At 46.7% G+C, this 5,000-nt stretch overlaps 11 non-coding genes and 6 pseudogenes across 11 annotated transcripts in view; all 17 read left to right on the top strand.

The window, feature by feature from the left end:
* Positions 1 to 131: 131 nt before the first annotated feature.
* On the top strand, positions 132 to 250 carry LOC146224575 (5S ribosomal RNA; annotated as a pseudogene).
* Positions 251 to 440: 190 nt separating this feature from the next.
* Positions 441 to 549, top strand: LOC146224574 (5S ribosomal RNA; annotated as a pseudogene).
* Positions 550 to 731: 182 nt separating this feature from the next.
* Positions 732 to 850, top strand: LOC146224573 (5S ribosomal RNA). The gene has a single exon (XR_014747415.1). It is a non-coding gene; the product is annotated as a 5S ribosomal RNA (ribosomal RNA).
* A 170-nt stretch (positions 851 to 1,020) lies between these two features.
* LOC146224572 (5S ribosomal RNA) lies at positions 1,021 to 1,139 on the top strand (annotated as a pseudogene).
* A 194-nt stretch (positions 1,140 to 1,333) lies between these two features.
* Positions 1,334 to 1,452, top strand: LOC146224571 (5S ribosomal RNA). The gene has a single exon (XR_014749694.1). It is a non-coding gene; the product is annotated as a 5S ribosomal RNA (ribosomal RNA).
* A 174-nt stretch (positions 1,453 to 1,626) lies between these two features.
* Positions 1,627 to 1,745, top strand: LOC146224570 (5S ribosomal RNA). Its single transcript, XR_014747531.1, has one exon. It is a non-coding gene; the product is annotated as a 5S ribosomal RNA (ribosomal RNA).
* A 170-nt stretch (positions 1,746 to 1,915) lies between these two features.
* LOC146224569 (5S ribosomal RNA) lies at positions 1,916 to 2,034 on the top strand. The gene has a single exon (XR_014749811.1). It is a non-coding gene; the product is annotated as a 5S ribosomal RNA (ribosomal RNA).
* Positions 2,035 to 2,222: 188 nt separating this feature from the next.
* On the top strand, positions 2,223 to 2,341 carry LOC146224568 (5S ribosomal RNA). The gene has a single exon (XR_014749280.1). It is a non-coding gene; the product is annotated as a 5S ribosomal RNA (ribosomal RNA).
* A 188-nt stretch (positions 2,342 to 2,529) lies between these two features.
* LOC146224567 (5S ribosomal RNA) lies at positions 2,530 to 2,648 on the top strand. The gene has a single exon (XR_014749279.1). It is a non-coding gene; the product is annotated as a 5S ribosomal RNA (ribosomal RNA).
* A 184-nt stretch (positions 2,649 to 2,832) lies between these two features.
* Positions 2,833 to 2,951, top strand: LOC146224566 (5S ribosomal RNA; annotated as a pseudogene).
* Positions 2,952 to 3,135: 184 nt separating this feature from the next.
* LOC146224565 (5S ribosomal RNA) lies at positions 3,136 to 3,254 on the top strand. The gene has a single exon (XR_014747530.1). It is a non-coding gene; the product is annotated as a 5S ribosomal RNA (ribosomal RNA).
* Positions 3,255 to 3,424: 170 nt separating this feature from the next.
* On the top strand, positions 3,425 to 3,543 carry LOC146224564 (5S ribosomal RNA; annotated as a pseudogene).
* A 174-nt stretch (positions 3,544 to 3,717) lies between these two features.
* Positions 3,718 to 3,836, top strand: LOC146224563 (5S ribosomal RNA). Its single transcript, XR_014747529.1, has one exon. It is a non-coding gene; the product is annotated as a 5S ribosomal RNA (ribosomal RNA).
* A 170-nt stretch (positions 3,837 to 4,006) lies between these two features.
* LOC146224562 (5S ribosomal RNA) lies at positions 4,007 to 4,125 on the top strand. The gene has a single exon (XR_014749810.1). It is a non-coding gene; the product is annotated as a 5S ribosomal RNA (ribosomal RNA).
* Positions 4,126 to 4,297: 172 nt separating this feature from the next.
* LOC146224561 (5S ribosomal RNA) lies at positions 4,298 to 4,416 on the top strand. The gene has a single exon (XR_014749278.1). It is a non-coding gene; the product is annotated as a 5S ribosomal RNA (ribosomal RNA).
* Positions 4,417 to 4,596: 180 nt separating this feature from the next.
* On the top strand, positions 4,597 to 4,715 carry LOC146224560 (5S ribosomal RNA; annotated as a pseudogene).
* A 184-nt stretch (positions 4,716 to 4,899) lies between these two features.
* The window catches only part of LOC146224559 (5S ribosomal RNA), a 119-nt gene continuing 18 nt past the window's right edge, over positions 4,900 to 5,000 (top strand). The window contains exon 1 of the ribosomal RNA XR_014747528.1: positions 4,900 to 5,000. This exon is cut by the window's right edge and continues 18 nt beyond it. This is a non-coding gene — a ribosomal RNA (5S ribosomal RNA).

Here is a 5,000-nt window from a genome sequence, read left to right as displayed (position 1 = left end):
AGAGAGAGAGAGAGAGAGAGAGAGAGAGAGAGAGAGAGAGAGAGAGAGAGAGAGAGAGAGAGAGAGACCACCTTGCATTGTCAATTGCTAAATCTGTATATGGATAAGTAGCCTATGGTTGTCAACTTATTTTGTACGGCCATACCAGCCTGGCAACGCCCGATCTCGTCTGATCTCGGAAGCTAAGCAGGGTTGGGCCTGGTTAGTAATTGGATGGGAGACCGCCTGGGAATACCAGGTGCTGTATGCTCTTTTGCTCATTCACTTAGAAACTGACATCTTGCAATATGCACAAGTAGTCCTTCATGAAAGGGGCTGGAAGCTGTTTTCATTTTGACACGAGAGAGAGAGAGAGAGACAGAAAGAGAGAGAGAGACTACCTTGCATTGTCAATTGCTAAATCTGTATATGGATAAGTAGCCTATGGTTGTCAACTTATTTCGTACGGCCATACCAGCCTGGCAACGCCTGATCTCGGAAGCTAAGCAGGGTCGGGCCTGGTTAGTACTTGGATGGGAGACCGCCTGGGAATACCAGGTGCTGTATGCTCTTTTGCTCATTCACTTAGAAACTGAAATCTTGCAATATGCACAAGTAGTCCTTCATGAAAGGGGCTGGAAGCTGTTTTCATTTTGACACGAGAGAGAGAGAGAGAGAGAGAGAGAGACCACCTTGCATTGTCAATTGCTAAATCTGTATATGGATAAGTAGCCTATGGTTGTCAACTTATTTCGTACGGCCATACCAGCCTGGCAACGCCCGATCTCATCTGATCTCGGAAGCTAAGCAGGGTCGGGCCTGGTTAGTACTTGGATGGGAGACCGCCTGGGAATACCAGGTGCTGTATGCTCTTTTGCTCATTCACTTAGAAACTGAAATCTTGCAATATGCACAAGTAGTCCTTCATGAAAGGGGCTGGAAGCTGTTTTCATTTTGACACGAGAGAGAGAGAGAGACTACCTTGCATTGTCAATTGCTAAATCTGTATATGGATAAGTAGCCTATGGTTGTCAACTTATTTTGTACGGCCATACCAGCCTGGCAACGCCCGATCTCGTCTGATCTCGGAAGCTAAGCAGGGTCGGGTCTGGTTAGTAATTGGATGGGAGACCGCCTGGGAATACCAGGTGCTGTATGCTCTTTTGCTCATTCACTTATAAACTGACATCTTGCAATATGCACAAGTAGTCCTTCATGAAAGGGGCTGGAAGCTGTTTTCATTTTGACACGAGAGAGAGAGAGAGAGAGAGAGAGAGAGAGAGAGAGAGACCACCTTGCATTGTCAATTGCTAAATCTGTATATGGATAAGTAGCCTATGGTTGTCAACTTATTTCGTACGGCCATACCAGCCTGGCAACGCCCGATCTCGTCTGGTCTCGGAAGCTAAGCAGGGTCGGGCCTGGTTAGTACTTGGATGGGAGACCGCCTGGGAATACCAGGTGCTGTATGCTCTTTTGCTCATTCACTTAGAAACTGAAATCTTGCAATATGCACAAGTAGTCCTTCATGAAAGGGGCTGGAAGCTGTTTTCATTTTGACACGAGAGAGAGAGAGAGAGAGACTACCTTGCATTGTCAATTGCTAAATCTGTATATGGATAAGTAGCCTATGGTTGTCAACTTATTTCGTACGGCCATACCAGCCTGGCAACGCCCGATCTCGTCTGATCTCGGAAGCTAAGCAGGGTCGGGCCTGGTTAGTACTTGGATGGGAGACCGCCTGGGAATACCAGGTGCTGTATGCTCTTTTGCTCATTCACTTAGAAACTGAAATCTTGCAATATGCACAAGTAGTCCTTCATGAAAGGGGCTGGAAGCTGTTTTCATTTTGACACGAGAGAGAGAGAGAGACCACCTTGCATTGTCAATTGCTAAATCTGTATATGGATAAGTAGCCTATGGTTGTCAACTTATTTAGTACGGCCATACCAGCCTGGCAACGCCCGATCTCGTCTGATCTCGGAAGCTAAGCAGGGTCGGGCCTGGTTAGTACTTGGATGGGAGACCGCCTGGGAATACCAGGTGCTGTATGCTCTTTTGCTCATTCACTTAGAAACTGAAATCTTGCAATATGCACAAGTAGTCCTTCATGAAAGGGGCTGGAAGCTGTTTTTATTTTGACACGAGAGAGAGAGAGAGAGAGAGAGAGAGAGAGAGACCACCTTGCATTGTCAATTGCTAAATCTGTATATGGATAAGTAGCCTATGGTTGTCAACTTATTTTGTACGGCCATACCAGCCTGGCAACGCCCGATCTCGTCTGATCTCGGAAGCTAAGCAGGGTCGGGCCTGGTTAGTACTTGGATGGGAGACCGCCTGGGAATACCAGGTGCTGTATGCTCTTTTGCTCATTCACTTAGAAACTGAAATCTTGCAATATGCACAAGTAGTCCTTCATGAAAGGGGCTGGAAGCTGTTTTCATTTTGACACGAGAGAGAGAGAGAGAGAGAGAGAGAGAGAGAGACCACCTTGCATTGTCAATTGCTAAATCTGTATATGGATAAGTAGCCTATGGTTGTCAACTTATTTTGTACGGCCATACCAGCCTGGCAACGCCCGATCTCGTCTGATCTCGGAAGCTAAGCAGGGTCGGGCCTGGTTAGTACTTGGATGGGAGACCGCCTGGGAATACCAGGTGCTGTATGCTCTTTTGCTCATTCACTTAGAAACTGACATCTTGCAATATGCACAAGTAGTCCTTCATGAAAGGGGCTGGAAGCTGTTTTCATTTTGACACGAGAGAGAGAGAGAGAGAGAGAGGGAGAGACCACCTTGCATTGTCAATTGCTAAATCTGTATATGGATAAGTAGCCTATGGTTGTCAACTTATTTTGTACGGCCATACCAGCCTGGCAACGCCCGATCTCGTCTGATCTCGGAAGCTAAGCAGGGTCGGGTCTGGTTAGTAATTGGATGGGAGACCGCCTGGGAATACCAGGTGCTGTATGCTCTTTTGCTCATTCACTTAGAAACTGACATCTTGCAATATGCACAAGTAGTCCTTCATGAAAGGGGCTGGAAGCTGTTTTCATTTTGACACGAGAGAGAGAGAGAGAGAGATAGAGAGAGACTACCTTGCATTGTCAATTGCTAAATCTGTATATGGATAAGTAGCCTATGGTTGTCAACTTATTTCGTACGGCCATACCAGCCTGGCAACGCCCGATCTCGTCTGATCTCGGAAGCTAAGCAGGGTCGGGCCTGGTTAGTACTTGGATGGGAGACCGCCTGGGAATACCAGGTGCTGTATGCTCTTTTGCTCATTCACTTAGAAACTGAAATCTTGCAATATGCACAAGTAGTCCTTCATGAAAGGGGCTGGAAGCTGTTTTCATTTTGACACGAGAGAGAGAGAGAGACTACCTTGCATTGTCAATTGCTAAATCTGTATATGGATAAGTAGCCTATGGTTGTCAACTTATTTTGTACGGCCATACCAGCCTGGCAACGCCCGATCTCGTCTGATCTCGGAAGCTAAGCAGGGTTGGGCCTGGTTAGTAATTGGATGGGAGACCGCCTGGGAATACCAGGTGCTGTATGCTCTTTTGCTCATTCACTTATAAACTGAAATCTTGCAATATGCACAAGTAGTCATTCATGAAAGGGGCTGGAAGCTGTTTTCATTTTGACACGAGAGAGAGAGAGAGAGAGACTACCTTGCATTGTCAATTGCTAAATCTGTATATGGATAAGTAGCCTATGGTTGTCAACTTATTTCGTACGGCCATACCAGCCTGGCAACGCCCGATCTCGTCTGATCTCGGAAGCTAAGCAGGGTCGGGCCTGGTTAGTACTTGGATGGGAGACCGCCTGGGAATACCAGGTGCTGTATGCTCTTTTGCTCATTCACTTAGAAACTGAAATCTTGCAATATGCACAAGTAGTCCTTCATGAAAGGGGCTGGAAGCTGTTTTCATTTTGACACGAGAGAGAGAGAGAGACCACCTTGCATTGTCAATTGCTAAATCTGTATATGGATAAGTAGCCTATGGTTGTCAACTTATTTAGTACGGCCATACCAGCCTGGCAACGCCCGATCTCGTCTGATCTCGGAAGCTAAGCAGGGTCGGGCCTGGTTAGTACTTGGATGGGAGACCGCCTGGGAATACCAGGTGCTGTATGCTCTTTTGCTCATTCACTTAGAAACTGAAATCTTGCAATATGCACAAGTAGTCCTTCATGAAAGGGGCTGGAAGCTGTTTTCATTTTGACACGAGAGAGAGAGAGAGAGACCACCTTGCATTGTCAATTGCTAAATCTGTATATGGATAAGTAGCCTATGGTTGTCAACTTATTTTGTACGGCCATACCAGCCTGGCAACGCCCGATCTCGTCTGATCTCGGAAGCTAAGCAGGGTCGGGCCTGGTTAGTACTTGGATGGGAGACCGCCTGGGAATACCAGGTGCTGTATGCTCTTTTGCTCATTCACTTAGAAACTGAAATCTTGCAATATGCACAAGTAGTCCTTCATGAAAGGGGCTGGAAGCTGTTTTCATTTTGACACGAGAGAGAGAGAGAGAGAGGGAGAGACCACCTTGCATTGTCAATTGCTAAATCTGTATATGGATAAGTAGCCTATGGTTGTCAACTTATTTTGTACGGCCATACCAGCCTGGCAACGCCCGATCTCGTCTGATCTCGGAAGCTAAGCAGGGTCGGGTCTGGTTAGTAATTGGATGGGAGACCGCCTGGGAATACCAGGTGCTGTATGCTCTTTTGCTCATTCACTTAGAAACTGACATCTTGCAATATGCACAAGTAGTCCTTCATGAAAGGGGCTGGAAGCTGTTTTCATTTTGACACGAGAGAGAGAGAGAGAGAGATAGAGAGAGACTACCTTGCATTGTCAATTGCTAAATCTGTATATGGATAAGTAGCCTATGGTTGTCAACTTATTTCGTACGGCCATACCAGCCTGGCAACGCCCGATCTCGTCTGATCTCGGAAGCTAAGCAGGGTCGGGCCTGGTTAGTACTTGGATGGGAGACCGCCTGGGAA

This window comes from Hypomesus nipponensis, chromosome 25 (genome assembly GCF_054491055.1).
Source record: "Hypomesus nipponensis isolate SF chromosome 25, ASM5449105v1, whole genome shotgun sequence".
Lineage (NCBI taxonomy): Eukaryota > Metazoa > Chordata > Actinopteri > Osmeriformes > Osmeridae > Hypomesus > Hypomesus nipponensis.
The sequence above is the reverse complement of the archived record's forward strand: the minus strand, read 5'-3'. Positions and strand labels throughout refer to the sequence as shown.